We start from the raw sequence: 18,985 nt of genomic DNA on the forward strand, positions 1-18,985 counted from the left end.
CTCGACGTGCCCCGCCCCTGTCTGCTGCGCCTTGCACGCGCGCGCGCGCGCGCGCCTTACACTCTGCTCTCTCTCTCTCTCTCTCTCTCTCTCTCTCTCTCTCTCTCTCTCTCTTTCTCTCTCTCTCTATCTATCGCTCGCTCGCTCGTGTTATTCGATAAATTGGATTTCTCTCTTAGTATTATTATGTATTATTGTTCTTACATATAAGTAATATGTTATTATTGTAAATATTGATTGATGGTTTATCTTGATCTATAATATTTGACTATTTGGGGACATATTCTAACGTTTATACATATATGATGATAAAATGAAAGATATAATTGTATTGTATGCTCGCGTCTGTTAATTTATATCACTAAGAATTGGTCTATATACAAATGAAAGTAATGTTAACATTATCAAACTATCTTAATCCCTTTGATCGAACTTCCGTCGTATATATTAGCTGCTTTCATAAATTGTGGTCTTCCATTCTGTGGTTAACGTTTCAGCCCCTGTATCTCAATCTCGGCGCACTTTCATGGCTTTCTCTTCTATTCTCTCTCTCTCTCTCTTTCTCTCTCTCTCTTTCTCTATATGTGTATATGTGTGTGTATATCTCTTTCTCTCTTTCTCTTCATCTGCATTCGCCATCGATGGTTCGTGGTTTCGCGGCTCGTTTATAACATATATACAAAGAGGAAGAGAAGAAGAGTATTATTATATGTTGATGATGAACGAAAAATAGTATTTAGATTAATGATTTTCTGATTTGTTCGATGCGTCGACCACAAACAATTTCGAATGAATCCAGTTATTCTATACTTCGTCGTAGTTAGGGGTTTGTTCATTTTCTAATTGCCAAATGATTCGACATATGCAAATTGGAATGATCCAAAACTTCTCCTACTTTTTGTAGCTTAACAATTCAAAGGAAAAAAAGAGGAAAGGAAAAGTTAGTTTGAAAAAGTTTTGAAATGGAGTAATTGATTTTTAAATGTTTCGTTTTTAAATTCTTTTATATAAATGATACTCAATCGATGTTCGAGTAATTTATCATTCAATGATCGATTCGAGTTGAGCCATCCTGTAGAATTTTCCTAGTAATCGTTAAAAGACATTCTCTCTTTATCTCTCTCTCTCTCTCATTTTACAAAGCGTTCTATTTCATATTGATCCGAGAAGTCAAAGAGATTCTTTTTATTAATCTCATTAACGTAAAACGCGAATCGAACGAGAAAGGAAATCGTCAATCAAGAACGAGTATAAGTATACTCGATAGAACTAACAACCAAAACGACACGGTGTCTTCTCGATCCTCTTTCACAAGCGTAACTCACGAAGCCAAGCCCACAGCAATCCTCGTCGTCGTCGTCGTCGTCGTCGTTGTCGTTGTCGCAGTAGTATATCGCTTCAAATAGAACGACCTTATCAAGAATATCCAATTACCGAGTGAATCTTAACGATCCGTTTGATTTCGCAAAAGACCGAGAGTAGTACCTTCTCCTTTCTCTTTCTTTCTTTCTCTTTGATTCTCTTTCTTTTTTATCGGATTATATCCAACTAAATTAGAGGTTAGATAGAGGATGGAGATATATATATATATATATATATATATATACTGACTGAGAGAGAGTGAGAGAGAGAGAGAGAGAGAGAATTCACGATTCGCTATCTTTTATTCGTGAAAATACCAGCAGCTCTTTTCTCTTTTTTCAGCAGCTGTTTTTTTTTCAAATTTAGGGAATCCTTCGAAGGAAAAAAATGTAATGGAAGAATAGATAGGATCACCGAGATAATCCATTTCTATTTTTGGTATTACCTACACATATTTCTTTATAATTTTTTATTACACTTGTTCCTTTTTATTTTTACTTTTTTTTCCTGTTATCTTAATCACTGTCTCATATTTTGAAAGCCTTTTGCTTTTTATCAGTCTTACGACACAATCATATATATATATATATGTATATCATCATCATTATATTTATATATATATATATTTATTAAATAAAATGTCTGACGAATATATTCTTTCAAGAGAAAATAAAGGAGAGACAATTTTTGGATTACTTTATTACGGCGTACGATAATGAATTATAAATTGACGTGTCGCCGTATAGAAATAATATCAATCCTCTTTTTTCGTTTTTTATTTCTCAAATTTTTACTTCACAAATCCATTACATATGCGTATTTATATCGATCGAAAAAGTCGTCGAAGCGAGCCAGAAGAAAAAATAAAAAAAGAAATAAATAAATAAAAACCAAAGAATATATTATATTTGCAAATAACTAACGTGAAGAGAGAGCCGCGCGGCGTTTCGCACATCTCTTCTCTCTCCTCTCTTTCTGCCATTTTTAACGTTTCTCGTTCCACGTTCCTCTGTTTCAAGGAATTTATGCAGTCTTCCAAGAAGACGCGCGGCATGTGAAGATTTGGACTAAGCGAATGAGAAATAAATGGTGATATATATCTCCTTCTCTCTTTCTCAGTATATTCGAAGGTGGAAGGAAAAAGAAAAGGAAAGAAAAAGAGAGAAAGAAAAAAAAGGGAAGAAGACGAATAAAAAGAAGAAAGATAGAAAAAGAGACAGAGAAAGGGAATTCGTAGCTCTCCTTTCCTCGAAAGCTAGTTTGGCGCAGACGTCCTTGAAATTCGTGAGATCGGAGAACAATCGTCCATGGGTACCCGTCCTTGGTTCAGTGGCGCCGGCTGGTCCCCACTATCCCTCCCTTCTTCGCTATCACTACCACTTCCACCACCACCATCACCACCATTACTACCACCACCACCACCACCGCCATCACCATTGCCACCACCATCATCACCACCACCACCACTACTACTACCACCATCACCATCAGCATCAGCTTCGACGGCGCACACAAGCAAACGTTCCTTCGCTCCGAGAAGACTCCAGCGTCTATCCTCGAGTTTCATTTCGTTTACGACTTTCCGTGTTGCTGTTGCAAAGCTACTACTACTATTGCTACTACTGCTACCACTACCATTACTACCACACTACCGTTGAACCTTCTCGAGGATCGTTCAAGGACGATTCTGTTCGACTCACCCGCGTCGTTGCTGGGTTAACACGCGAAAGAGAGAGAGAGAGAGAGAGAGAGAGAGAGAGAGAGAGAGAGGGAGGAAAAAGATAAAAATATAAAATTAAAAAAGAGGATCAGCAACGCGTTAACGAAAAAAAGTTTCAAGATCGGATTCAACGTTCGAATTCATGTCACGAGTCCATATTTCTTTATGGTGAATCATCGATTGGTTTCTTTAGGGATTTTTTTTTTTTTTTTTTTTTTTGAAATGAAGTTAGAAAGAGAAAGGAAAAGAGCTCGTGATTGTGGTGAATTTTTATTGTTGTTTTCTTCCTTTTCTATTACTGACTATTATCAGATATTTTTTATTCTCAGTAGTCAGTATGAAACATTTTGTACGAATGTTTTATTGAAGAAGTGAGAGAAGTGATACGAGATCTAACCTAACTTTCTTCATCGATGCCACTTGTTTCTTATTGGACGACTACGATGACGACAATGGCGACAATGATCCTGATGATTATAATGATGATTATAATAATAATGATGATGATGATGATGATGATGATGATGATGATGATGATGATGATGGTGATGATATGTGGCTGCTGGTGTTCTTCGATTATGTTTGGAAATGACATTTTGGTAAGTAGACCATGTCTACTTTTGTGTATCGTTAATACATTATTATTGCAATTGTGTCTCAGGTGAAACTCAGATTATTATTATTATTATTATTATTATTATTATTATTATTATTATTATTATTATTATTATTATTATTATTATTATTATTATTATTATTATTATTGTTATTATCATCATTATCATTATGACAATTATTTTATTTTATTTTTTGTAACGTCAGTATCTTTCCAATAATTGCGTGGGATCGATCGTAGGTTGGTTCGAACTTTGGAAAGTATCTTTGAAATTGCTATTTCTGTACGGTGACAACGACCGATTAGTTTTCAACGAATCATACTTAGTCTATGTATAACTACTGCAATGACATCGTCGTCGCTTCGTTAATACGTGAGTGTGCCCACGAGAGAATATACAGTCACTAGTTTCTCTAACTTTATCTCACGATCCATGAATTGTCATAAACATCTATCATCTTTCAGATGATTCATTTCTTTATCGAGACTTATAAATGAATATAATAAAGTTTAAATTTGTAATATAGACTTTCAAGATAGGATCAGAATAATTTCGTTTTTTTCTTTTAGACTTTAAATAGAATCGATCATTTCAAATTATCAATGTTGATGTGAAAAAATAAATTCAACAATTTCGATCAAATTGTCTAAGTGCAAATTTAAGAGGTTTTTTACGTAGAGTGACGAAACGATAGATAGAGATGGAATGGATCGTGGTTAACAGTTCAAACTATTAATAGAATTTTCTCTCGAAAGATCCTCCTTTTTCTTCTTCCCTTTTTCTTTCTTTTTTTTTTTTTTTTGTTTATTTCTTTCCGTTTCGCATTCTTGTGAAAATACGTTTGCGGTTAGGAGATCAGGATGTATGCGAATTCTTGAAACGGTACGGTCAGGTATGCAATATATTCTTGTCGTCGTGCAGGCTTCGTCGTGTTATTCCAGGATTACGAGCTAACGCAGATAGAGTTTACTTCTTTGTTATTTACCCAGCACCTTTCGAAGGTGCGGCCCAGTAGTCGATTGGCGGCGACATTGGAATCTAACGATCTACAATGGGATGATATGTTCGATCGCAGTAAAAAAGGATTTATTCTCAATAAACAAATTTAATTAATCAAATAGCTATCTAATATTTCAGATCATTCATCGTACAGTCGTTGTTCTTCCTTTCTTTCTTTTCTCTCTCTCTCTCTCTCTCTCTCTCTCTCTCTCTCTCGTGTTCTTTTTGATAAGAAAAGCGATTCTATCGAATCAATAATCGTCGCAAGATTCGTCATGCAATTTATCCGACCGTTTCTCGAACCCCTTTTCGGCTCGATCCAAGCCGGATATAAACGTCATTCTTGATAGGGTTCGTGATTGGAATTAATTTAAGAATAAGCAGTGAACAGAAGTACGGATGAAAAGTAATACGAGGAGATGGAGAGAGTATTCAAAGTATAGTAGAGGTCTCTCTTTAAAGCTTTCGATAGAGTAGAACGAGAGGCAGCTGTGTCCCAGTAGTTGGTACATATACCAATCACAGTGTTCCCAAAGGAAAGAGAGAGAAAGAGAGAAAGAGAAATGAAAGCACTCACTCCTATATTTGTTAGTATTCTATACGCAGATTTTCGTATTCGTTGGACTCTTCCCACACTTACCTTGTTTCCGTTTTACAGAAACGTCAGCTAACATCCTGCCGAATCCGCACTGCGACGACCTAAAAATAAGAAAGCCAAGGCACAAAATTCTATCCTTAAGTTTTATTGGTAAATCGTTTGATACACCCTTGTCAGAGTACTTTACTTAACTTTTTCTTCATCTTCTTCTTCTTCTTCTTCTTATTATTATTATTATAATATAATAATAGACTTTGAAAAGTTTATTCTTCGACAGAGTCAATGATCCTTTCTCGACGTCATGTTTCTTACTTCTATTAGTTTCATCGATATATATTATATATGACTTACAAAAAAAAAAAAAAGAAAGAAAAACTAACAATTGTTTGATCGGCCATTTTCTTTTTTATTGTTTATTCAACATTCATATTATTGTTTATTTTACTATCTACATATAATTAGCGTTGTATGAACTATTGTTCAATATGGATACTCGACGCCATACTTTTCATTTCTATTTTTATCATCTTATATAAACTATAGAAAGAATGAAGAGTTCTCAATGGTCAGCCATTATCACTGTTCACTTCAAACTTATAACGTTGCTTATTATTATTATTATATTATCGTGTTCGAATTTGAACACGATAATAACAATAATAATAATAATAATAATAATAATAATAATAATAATAATAATAATAATAATCATCATCATTATTATTATTCTCTTATCTAAAAATAACTATCGATAATCGAAGCTATAGTCTATTATATTATCCTATAACGTGTAAACAATAACAAAGAAAATATTTTTATCTCCTCGTTTCATTTTTTTTTTTATTTGCTTCTCGAATTTTCAATTTTCTTCTTTTTTTTTCGTCGATTAAAAAGGAGTATCTAAAAAGGAGAAAAATGTCCTCGTCGGATTCTATTCGTTATTTTAATACTTATACGTTCTCCTATTATAAGAACACATACACGCGCGAGCAAATCGATATTCAAAAGTTTCCTAAGTGATTTTAAAAATTAATCTTGTATTTTAGTTTAACTTGTAGTTTTATAATATGAAAGAACAATAATTAGATTAAAAATAGTTTTGAAAAAGAGTAATTCATTTTTAAAATCGTTTTAAAAACTTTTGACCCACCATATACGTGTGTGTATATATACACATAACTTGTATATCTTTGTCTTTGTCTGTTAATCATTAATTCGTCGATAAAATTCTATCTCTCTTTCTCTCTCTCTCTCTCTCTCTCTCTCTCTCTCTCTCTCTCTTTCTATATTTCTAACGGTGAGTCATCGAGGAGACAGACTTCTTTAAAAGTTTCATACGATTCTCTTCGTTCGTAGGTGTGTATATGTGTAGGTATATATCTATATAATTTTTGTGTGTAGGTGTTGGCAACATTTTTCCTAGTAATCTTGACTCACCTGTCGGACTTGCAACGGAAGTTTCTTAATGTTGCTTCTCTCTCTCTCTCTCTCTCTCTCTTCTATATACGTACATACATACATATATACATATATATATATATATATATATATATATATATATATATATATATGTATACAGAGATATATACATAGAGATATATACTGTAGTCACTTTACGTATCCTCAACTTCCTGTTCAACGTAGAATACAGAAATTACCTTGTTGAGGCCCATTCAAGATGGAGGTGCCTGTATTTGTGGCCATTTGCAAAATCTTTCTTTTTCTTTTTATTAAATGTTTTTTTTCCTTATTTTATTTTATTTTATTTCATTTTATTTTATTTTTTTTTTTTTATTAAATAACTTGAGCTCCATACTGATTAATTATACTTGAATTTATCGCGACCTATTAGATATCCTTGTCGATTATTATCGATGATTATTTATTAAATAAAATATCTTTTCTTTCTATATTCAAAGAAATTAATTGATAATAAATAAATTCTTACAAAATATTGAAATAAGAATTTATTTATTTATTAGTTTCGTTAGTTCTGTGAATTTCAGGATTTGATGGGGATTGAGTTAGAGATTCAAGTTTAGGATCTACCTAACGCATAGAGGACGATCAAGATCCTTTGTTGAAAATTAACATCTGTGATATCTTCTCATTAACAATAAGTCATTTGCAAGACGCGCTACTCTGGTACTTCAGGCTGTGCCAGTTCTTTAATCAGTCAGGTACCTGAAGTAGCGCGCGTTGCGGAGGACAAGTATCATCAACCTGACGGAAAGAATATATTTCTTTCGAAGGAATCGATAAACTATAAGATAATAATGATGAGGTGAAGGAAATCCTACTGAGTTAGGCTGCATGTTAATTGTACTTCATCAGGTGCTCCGGTGAATTTGATACCCGGCACCTGTTGGAGCGCAATTCATATGAACGTGCCTTGTTAATCATTTTTTTTACATTTTGGATTACATCGTTGGAGGCTGACCTAATATCGATTAATAATCGATAACCCATAATTACTGATGAGATATACGTATATACATCAGTTTTGTTAACGTATACTTCTCTCTCTTTCTCTCTTTTTATATCTAATTAATAGTCTTAAGATCGTTTTGCAGTAATTCTCCATGTTGTGCGATCTTCGGCCAATCTTTTAATCTTTGCAAAAGTTTGGTGTCATTTTCAAACAATGGACCTCCCTTACACTGAAATATTTTACAAGAGCATTATTATAATATTTATAATAGTTGATATTTTTCGGATATCAAAGGGATTTTTAATACTTTGATTTAACCTTGGCTATTACCCTTTTGACAATTATTTTATTCATCCGCATTTAAATAAGAGAAATTAATTTAAAAGTATTATAAAATTAGTTCATTGCAGACATCAATTTTCCAATAGATTTATGGTATTTCCTGATATAATTATAAATTGCATATAAATGTATAAAGAGTAAATGGAAATAATATATATGTATAAAGTTATTTGTGATTCGAGCTATTTTCCGCTATGTGCCACTGCAGTCGAGATTGCAACGCAACACGGGGAAGGGTTGTTAATAGTAATAGTAGTAGTAGATGCAATGTGCCGTTGAATTAATGGGGATAACTATGTTAGGGAGGGTCGCGTGTCATCGGAGTAAACGTGAAAGAGAAAGAGAAGAGAAGAGAGAAAGAGAAATGGAGAGAAAGGGAGAGAAAGAGATAGTAAAGGAGAAAAAGAGAGAAGCTCGCATAATGCAATTATTCGGCTCTTTGCATCGTATCGATAGAAGCCTCGACGTAAAGTGTCTGAGCTGGTACTACTAGGGATGATAAATTATGTCATTGATTATTTCACTCATCACATTTTTTATATATAATTTCTTTTTTCTTTTTATATTATAATATATTATATACTATGTGTATACTAATATAGAGTTCATATTGTCTCGACGTAGAAAAATATTTTAAGTCCAGTACTCCTGACTTTTTTTTTTTCATTTCTAATATATTCATTTTGTTTGATGTTTTCCATTTATAATTGTTTTACTCAATTATTTTTAATTTCTGTCCATTCATTGACTTTGAACTTTTCCATCCCTCCCCCCATATACATAACACCAGTAACAGTAATTTTTCTAGTGCATTATTACAATATTTTTTTTTTAATAAACTTTATATACATGTATGTATTTATAATGCTAATAATATTATTATGTATATTAAAAAAATGTGTTAATAATAAATGACGATAAAAAGTGGAAAGAACATATTTTTAATTTTAACGAAGCACTTCTCTTCTTTCCAACATGACCATCTGAAATGAGTAATAAGGGAAAGTGGAGCAAAAGTTTCTACAGTCTCCCTCTCTCTTTCTTTCTCTCTTACGTCATCCATCCTCTTGAAATTTATCTCGTACGATTACCTCTGGATCTCTACATTCGCCAGACACCAGAACATCTTTGCAAATTTGATGCTTTAATACTCATTCATTTATCACAAATATTTGAATTTATAATTATTTTAAGATTTCATTTTAATGATTATATTATAATTAAAATCTGAATTTTATATAAATGTATATATATGTATATATATATAACTCTCTTAATATATTATTATTATATATTTAAATGTTTCAAGAGACAGAGACAGAGAGAGAAATAAAGAATATTACATTTCCTGTTATAATTATAAAGATTTTATTCGTATCATTCTTATCATTAGTATCATAATTGAGAATTGTTAATTTTATATTACAATTCCTTCATAATAATTATTAATATATATTTAATGTTTTAAGCACGAACTATTTTCAACGACATGGAACATCAGAGTGAATTTTCGACCACACAGAACATCAGAGTGAATTTTCAACGGCATGATGTACATCATAGCAACCGAAACAAATGAAGAATGTTTTCAACGACTTGAAGATATGCATGCTACATGTTCTTCAATTACTAATCGATCAAACTGGAGAGCGATGTGACCAGGTTGCGCCAGCATTTCAACTGGAAAATTATTTTCGCTTTCGATAAAGTAATGTTTATAGAAAAAACAGATCGATCTTTTAATCGAGAACATGTTCTTGATACGAAAAGCGTTTTGTGCATTTGTTGAGTTCTGTTTGAATAATCTGTTCTGTAGAATAGAGGAGACAAATAACAATTGTAATTATACCAATTCAGAATAAATATTTTTTATATATTATTAAATAGGTCTTATAAATTATAGGATATTTACTTGTTATAATATACTGTCATTATATCTTTTGTGTCGTACCATATATAATACTACATATAAAAGGAAAAAACATTTAATATTTGGTCTTCTAATTTGAAGAATCATTATTTCAATTTAAATAAATTAGACAGAATACGCTCGATAGTTTTAATGTAAAAGCTTGCTTAACCGATAGATAATTTATCGACTGATAGTAATGTAACAAAGCTTATTATTTATAATCATGTATAATTTTATATAATTACAATATATGTAACATTACGTATTATATGACAATTTTAACATAATGTAAATATTGTAACTATGAAAGAAATAATAAAGAAACTTTTGTTATACTCTAACACGGAGATTTTAATATTTTACCTTTTCATACATCCTATTATCCTAATACCAACCAAAATGTTCCAGAAAAATAGTTTATAAAGTGGAATTTATAAAAATTGAATTATTTAACAAACGTACATAAAAAACGAAGGGGACACAAGTCAAATCGTACATTTTTAAATTAAATTCATATAATATCAAGATTGATTATCGGCGAATAATATCTGATAAGTGCATAAACAGATTTTGACATGCCATTTCTGCACGCATAATGTCATCCTCATACAAATTTAGATTAGCACGAAAAATTTTTGCTCCGTCCATAAATCGAAAATCAGAACAGGAGAGGATATTTGACCAGAAGGAGGCACTCTAAAATATGACAACTGCATGTTCACGAATCATGTGATTCTGCAAACAAATCCAGTTTTACGGGAAAAATTTTGGCGGTCCCTGTAATTTGAATTTTTGAACAGGAGAATATGACATACCAGGAGGTGGCACGTTCTCGCGTGCCACCTCTTTGCGCATCATGTGATCCTGTTACAAATCCAGTTTTACGGGCAAATTTTTCGCGGTCCCTGTAATTTGAATTTTTGAACAGGAGAATATAACTTACCAGGAGGAAGTACGCGAGAACGTGCTACCTCCTCGCAAGACATATGATCCTGTTACAAATCCAGTTTTACGGGAAAAATTTTGGCGGTCCCTGTAATTTGAATTTTTGAACAGGAGAATATGACATACCAGGAGGTGGCACGTTCTCGCGTGCCACCTCTTTGCGCATCATGTGATCCTGTTACAAATCCAGTTTTACGGGCAAATTTTTCGCGGTCCCTGTAATTTGAATTTTTGAACAGGAGAATATAACTTACCAGGAGGTAGTACGCGAGAACGTGCTACCTCCTCGCAAGACATATGATCCTGTTACAAATCCACTTTTACGGGAAAAATTTTGGCGGTCCCTGTAATTTGAATTTTTGAACAGGAGAATATAACTTACCAGGAGGTAGTACGCGAGAACGTGCTACCTCCTCGCAAGACATATGATCCTGTTACAAATCCAGTTTTACGGGAAAAATTTTCGCGGTCCCTGTAATTTGAATTTTTGAACAGGAGAATATGACATACCAGGAGGTGGCACGTTCTCGCGTGCCACCTCTTTGCGCATCATGTGATCCTGTTACAAATCCAGTTTTACGGGCAAATTTTTCGCGGTCCCTGTAATTTGAATTTTTGAACAGGAGAATATAACTTACCAGGAGGTAGTACGCGAGAACGTGCTACCTCCTCGCAAGACATATGATCCTGTTACAAATCCAGTTTTACGGGAAAAATTTTGGCGGTCCCTGTAATTTGAATTTTTGAACAGGAAAATATGACATACCAGGAGGTGGCACGTTCTCGCGTGCCACCTCTTTGCGCATCATGTGATCCTGTTACAAATCCAGTTTTACGGGCAAATTTTTCGCGGTCCCTGTAATTTGAATTTTTGAACAGGAGAATATAACTTACCAGGAGGTAGTACGCGAGAACATGCTACCTCCTCGCAAGTCATATGATCCTGTTACAAATCCAGTTTTACGGGAAAAATTTTCGCGGTCCCTGTAATTTGAATTTTTGAACAGGAGAATATGACATACCAGGAGGTGGCACGTTCTCGCGTGCCACCTCTTTGCGCATCATGTGATCCTGTTACAAATCCAGTTTTACGGGCAAATTTTTCGCGGTCCCGGTAATTTGAATTTTTGAACAGGAGAATATAACTTACCAGGAGGTAGTACGCGAGAACATGCTACCTCCTCGCAAGACATATGATCCTGTTACAAATCCAGTTTTACGGGCAAATTTTTCGCGGTCCCTGTAATTTGAATTTTTGAACAGGAGAATATAACTTACCAGGAGGTAGTACGCGAGAACATGCTACCTCCTCGCAAGACATATGATCCTGTTACAAATCCAGTTTTACGGGAAAAATTTTCGCGGTCCCTGTAATTTGAATTTTTGAACAGGAGAATATGACATACCAGGAGGTGGCACGTTCTCGCGTGCCACCTCTTTGCGCATCATGTGATCCTGTTACAAATCCAGTTTTACGGGCAAATTTTTCGCGGTCCCTGTAATTTGAATTTTTGAACAGGAGAATATAACTTACCAGGAGGAAGTACGCGAGAACGTGCTACCTCCTCGCAAGACATATGATCCTGTTACAAATCCAGTTTTACGGGAAAAATTTTGGCGGTCCCTGTAATTTGAATTTTTGAACAGGAAAATATGACATACCAGGAGGTGGCACGTTCTCGCGTGCCACCTCTTTGCGCATCATGTGATCCTGTTACAAATCCAGTTTTACGGGCAAATTTTTCGCGGTCCCTGTAATTTGAATTTTTGAACAGGAGAATATAACTTACCAGGAGGTAGTACGCGAGAACATGCTACCTCCTCGCAAGACATATGATCCTGTTACAAATCCAGTTTTACGGGAAAAATTTTCGCGGTCCCTGTAATTTGAATTTTTGAACAGGAGAATATGACATACCAGGAGGTGGCACGTTCTCGCGTGCCACCTCTTTGCGCATCATGTGATCCTGTTACAAATCCAGTTTTACGGGCAAATTTTTCGCGGTCCCTGTAATTTGAATTTTTGAACAGGAGAATATAACTTACCAGGAGGAAGTACGCGAGAACGTGCTACCTCCTCGCAAGACATATGATCCTGTTACAAATCCAGTTTTACGGGAAAAATTTTGGCGGTCCCTGTAATTTGAATTTTTGAACAGGAGAATATGACATACCAGGAGGTGGCACGTTCTCGCGTGCCACCTCTTTGCGCATCATGTGATCCTGTTACAAATCCAGTTTTACGGGCAAATTTTTCGCGGTCCCTGTAATTTGAATTTTTGAACAGGAGAATATAACTTACCAGGAGGTAGTACGCGAGAACGTGCTACCTCCTCGCAAGACATATGATCCTGTTACAAATCCACTTTTACGGGAAAAATTTTGGCGGTCCCTGTAATTTGAATTTTTGAACAGGAGAATATAACTTACCAGGAGGTAGTACGCGAGAACGTGCTACCTCCTCGCAAGACATATGATCCTGTTACAAATCCAGTTTTACGGGAAAAATTTTCGCGGTCCCTGTAATTTGAATTTTTGAACAGGAGAATATGACATACCAGGAGGTGGCACGTTCTCGCGTGCCACCTCTTTGCGCATCATGTGATCCTGTTACAAATCCAGTTTTACGGGCAAATTTTTCGCGGTCCCTGTAATTTGAATTTTTGAACAGGAGAATATAACTTACCAGGAGGTAGTACGCGAGAACATGCTACCTCCTCGCAAGACATATGATCCTGTTACAAATCCAGTTTTACGGGAAAAATTTTCGCGGTCCCTGTAATTTGAATTTTTGAACAGGAGAATATGACATACCAGGAGGTGGCACGTTCTCGCGTGCCACCTCTTTGCGCATCATGTGATCCTGTTACAAATCCAGTTTTACGGGCAAATTTTTCGCGGTCCCGGTAATTTGAATTTTTGAACAGGAGAATATAACTTACCAGGAGGTAGTACGCGAGAACATGCTACCTCCTCGCAAGACATATGATCCTGTTACAAATCCAGTTTTACGGGCAAATTTTTCGCGGTCCCTGTAATTTGAATTTTTGAACAGGAGAATATAACTTACCAGGAGGTAGTACGCGAGAACGTGCTACCTCCTCGCAAGACATATGATCCTGTTACAAATCCAGTTTTACGGGAAAAATTTTGGCGGTCCCTGTAATTTGAATTTTTGAACAGGAAAATATGACATACCAGGAGGTGGCACGTTCTCGCGTGCCACCTCTTTGCGCATCATGTGATCCTGTTACAAATCCAGTTTTACGGGCAAATTTTTCGCGGTCCCTGTAATTTGAATTTTTGAACAGGAGAATATAACTTACCAGGAGGTAGTACGCGAGAACATGCTACCTCCTCGCAAGACATATGATCCTGTTACAAATCCAGTTTTACGGGAAAAATTTTCGCGGTCCCTGTAATTTGAATTTTTGAACAGGAGAATATGACATACCAGGAGGTGGCACGTTCTCGCGTGCCACCTCTTTGCGCATCATGTGATCCTGTTACAAATCCAGTTTTACGGGCAAATTTTTCGCGGTCCCTGTAATTTGAATTTTTGAACAGGAGAATATAACTTACCAGGAGGTAGTACGCGAGAACATGCTACCTCCTCGCAAGACATATGATCCTGTTACAAATCCAGTTTTACGGGAAAAATTTTCGCGGTCCCTGTAATTTGAATTTTTGAACAGGAGAATATAACTTACCAGGAGGTAGTACGCGAGAACATGCTACCTCCTCGCAAGACATATGATCCTGTTACAAATCCAGTTTTACGGGAAAAATTTTGGCTGTCCCTGTAATTTGAATTTTTGAACAGGAAAATATGACATACCAGGAGGTGGCACGTTCTCGCGTGCCACCTCTTTGCGCATCATGTGATCCTGTTACAAATCCAGTTTTACGGGCAAATTTTTCGCGGTCCCTGTAATTTGAATTTTTGAACAGGAGAATATAACTTACCAGGAGGTAGTACGCGAGAACGTGCTACCTCCTCGCAAGACATATGATCCTGTTACAAATCCAGTTTTACGGGAAAAATTTTGGCGGTCCCTGTAATTTGAATTTTTGAACAGGAGAATATGACATACCAGGAGGTGGCACGTTCTCGCGTGCCACCTCTTTGCGCATCATGTGATCCTGTTACAAATCCAGTTTTACGGGCAAATTTTTCGCGGTCCCTGTAATTTGAATTTTTGAACAGGAGAATATAACTTACCAGGAGGTAGTACGCGAGAACATGCTACCTCCTCGCAAGACATATGATCCTGTTACAAATCCAGTTTTACGGGAAAAATTTTCGCGGTCCCTGTAATTTGAATTTTTGAACAGGAGAATATGACATACCAGGAGGTGGCACGTTCTTGCGTGCCACCTCTTTGCGCATCATGTGATCCTGTTACAAATCCAGTTTTACGGGCAAATTTTTCGCGGTCCCTGTAATTTGAATTTTTGAACAGGAGAATATAACTTACCAGGAGGTAGTACGCGAGAACGTGCTACCTCCTCGCAAGACATATGATCCTGTTACAAATCCAGTTTTACGGGAAAAATTTTCGCGGTCCCTGTAATTTGAATTTTTGAACAGGAGAATATGACATACCAGGAGGTGGCACGTTCTCGCGTGCCACCTCTTTGCGCATCATGTGATCCTGTTACAAATCCAGTTTTACGGGAAAAATTTTCGCGGTCCCTGTAATTTGAATTTTTGAACAGGAGAATATAACTTACCAGGAGGTAGTACGCGAGAACATGCTACCTCCTCGCAAGACATATGATCCTGTTACAAATCCAGTTTTACGGGAAAAATTTTCGCGGTCCCTGTAATTTGAATTTTTGAACAGGAGAATATGACATACCAGGAGGTGGCACGTTCTCGCGTGCCACCTCTTTGCGCATCATGTGATCCTGTTACAAATCCAGTTTTACGGGCAAATTTTTCGCGGTCCCTGTAATTTGAATTTTTGAACAGGAGAATATAACTTACCAGGAGGAAGTACGCGAGAACGTGCTACCTCCTCGCAAGACATATGATCCTGTTACAAATCCAGTTTTACGGGAAAAATTTTGGCGGTCCCTGTAATTTGAATTTTTGAACAGGAGAATATGACATACCAGGAGGTGGCACGTTCTCGCGTGCCACCTCTTTGCGCATCATGTGATCCTGTTACAAATCCAGTTTTACGGGCAAATTTTTCGCGGTCCCTGTAATTTGAATTTTTGAACAGGAGAATATAACTTACCAGGAGGTAGTACGCGAGAACGTGCTACCTCCTCGCAAGACATATGATCCTGTTACAAATCCACTTTTACGGGAAAAATTTTGGCGGTCCCTGTAATTTGAATTTTTGAACAGGAGAATATAACTTACCAGGAGGTAGTACGCGAGAACGTGCTACCTCCTCGCAAGACATATGATCCTGTTACAAATCCAGTTTTACGGGAAAAATTTTCGCGGTCCCTGTAATTTGAATTTTTGAACAGGAGAATATGACATACCAGGAGGTGGCACGTTCTCGCGTGCCACCTCTTTGCGCATCATGTGATCCTGTTACAAATCCAGTTTTACGGGCAAATTTTTCGCGGTCCCTGTAATTTGAATTTTTGAACAGGAGAATATAACTTACCAGGAGGTAGTACGCGAGAACGTGCTACCTCTTTGCGCATCATGTGATCCTGTTACAAATCCAGTTTTACGGGAAAAATTTTCGCGGTCCCTGTAATTTGAATTTTTGAACAGGAGAATATGACATACCAGGAGGTGGCACGTTCTCGCGTGCCACCTCTTTGCGCATCATGTGATCCTGTTACAAATCCAGTTTTACGGGAAAAATTTTCGCGGTCCCTGTAATTTGAATTTTTGAACAGGAGAATATAACTTACCAGGAGGTAGTACGCGAGAACGTGCTACCTCCTCGCAAGACATATGATCCTGTTACAAATCCAGTTTTACGGGAAAAATTTTCGCGGTCCCTGTAATTTGAATTTTTGAACAGGAGAATATAACTTACCAGGAGGTAGTACGCGAGAACGTGCCACCTCCTCGCAAGACATATGATCCTGTTACAAATCCAGTTTTACGGGAAAAATTTTCGCGGTCCCTGTAATTTGAATTTTTGAACAGGAGAATATAACTTACCAGGAGGTAGTACGCGAGAACATGCTACCTCCTCGCAAGACATATGATCCTGTTACAAATCCAGTTTTACGGGAAAAATTTTCGCGGTCCCTGTAATTTGAATTTTTGAACAGGAGAATATGACATACCAGGAGGTGGCACGTTCTCGCGTGCCACCTCTTTGCGCATCATGTGATCCTGTTACAAATCCAGTTTTACGGGCAAATTTTTCGCGGTCCCGGTAATTTGAATTTTTGAACAGGAGAATATAACTTACCAGGAGGTAGTACGCGAGAACATGCTACCTCCTCGCAAGACATATGATCCTGTTACAAATCCAGTTTTACGGGCAAATTTTTCGCGGTCCCTGTAATTTGAATTTTTGAACAGGAGAATATAACTTACCAGGAGGTAGTACGCGAGAACGTGCTACCTCCTCGCAAGACATATGATCCTGTTACAAATCCAGTTTTACGGGAAAAATTTTGGCGGTCCCTGTAATTTGAATTTTTGAACAGGAGAATATGACATACCAGGAGGTGGCACGTTCTCGCGTGCCACCTCTTTGCGCATCATGTGATCCTGTTACAAATCCAGTTTTACGGGCAAATTTTTCGCGGTCCCTGTAATTTGAATTTTTGAACAGGAGAATATAACTTACCAGGAGGTAGTACGCGAGAACATGCTACCTCCTCGCAAGACATATGATCCTGTTACAAATCCAGTTTTACGGGAAAAATTTCGGCGGTCCCTGTAATTTGAATTTTTGAACAGGAGAATATGACATACCAGGAGGTGGCACGTTCTCGCGTGCCACCTCTTTGCGCATCATGTGATCCTGTTACAAATCCAGTTTTACGGGCAAATTTTTCGCGGTCCCTGTAATTTGAATTTTTGAACAGGAGAATATAACTTACCAGGAGGTAGTACGCGAGAACGTGCTACCTCTTTGCGCATCATGTGATCCTGTTACAAATCCAGTTTTACGGGAAAAATTTTCGCGGTCCCTGTAATTTGAATTTTTGAACAGGAGAATATGACATACCAGGAGGTGGCACGTTCTCGCGTGCCACCTCTTTGCGCATCATGTGATCCTGTTACAAATCCAGTTTTACGGGCAAATTTTTCGCGGTCCCTGTAATTTGAATTTTTGAACAGGAGAATATAACTTACCAGGAGGTAGTACGCGAGAACATGCTACCTCCTCGCAAGACATATGATCCTGTTACAAATCCAGTTTTACGGGAAAAATTTTCGCGGTCCCTGTAATTTGAATTTTTGAACAGGAGAATATGACATACCAGGAGGTGGCACGTTCTCGCGTGCCACCTCTTTGCGCATCATGTGATCCTGTTACAAATCCAGTTTTACGGGCAAATTTTTCGCGGTCCCTGTAATTTGAATTTTTGAACAGGAGAATATAACTTACCAGGAGGTAGTACGCGAGAACGTGCTACCTCCTCGCAAGACATATGATCCTGTTACAAATCCAGTTTTACGGGAAAAATTTTGGCGGTCCCTGTAATTTGAATTTTTGAACAGGAGAATATGACATACCAGGAGGTGGCACGTTCTCGCGTGCCACCTCTTTGCGCATCATGTGATCCTGTTACAAATCCAGTTTTACGGGCAAATTTTTCGCGGTCCCTGTAATTTGAATTTTTGAACAGGAGAATATAACTTACCAGGAGGTAGTACGCGAGAACATGCTACCTCCTCGCAAGACATATGATCCTGTTACAAATCCAGTTTTACGGGAAAAATTTTGGCGGTCCCTGTAATTTGAATTTTTGAACAGGAGAATATGACATACCAGGAGGTGGCACGTTCTCGCGTGCCACCTCTTTGCGCATCATGTGATCCTGTTACAAATCCAGTTTTACGGGCAAATTTTTCGCGGTCCCTGTAATTTGAATTTTTGAACAGGAGAATATAACT

At 36.7% G+C, this 18,985-nt stretch overlaps 1 long non-coding RNA gene across 1 annotated transcript in view; it reads left to right on the plus strand.

Annotated features, from left to right (window-relative positions):
- The window catches only part of LOC124429804, a 15,600-nt gene extending 5,363 nt beyond the window's left edge, over window positions 1-10,237 (plus strand). The window contains exons 2-3 of the long non-coding RNA XR_006943553.1: window positions 3,412-3,681; window positions 9,539-10,237. This is a non-coding gene — a long non-coding RNA (uncharacterized LOC124429804). The remainder of the gene's footprint in view (window positions 1-3,411; window positions 3,682-9,538) is intronic.
- The last annotated feature ends 8,748 nt before the right edge of the window (window positions 10,238-18,985 follow it).

The sequence above is a fragment of the Vespa crabro genome, chromosome 16, assembly GCF_910589235.1.
Source record: "Vespa crabro chromosome 16, iyVesCrab1.2, whole genome shotgun sequence".
Lineage (NCBI taxonomy): Eukaryota > Metazoa > Arthropoda > Insecta > Hymenoptera > Vespidae > Vespa > Vespa crabro.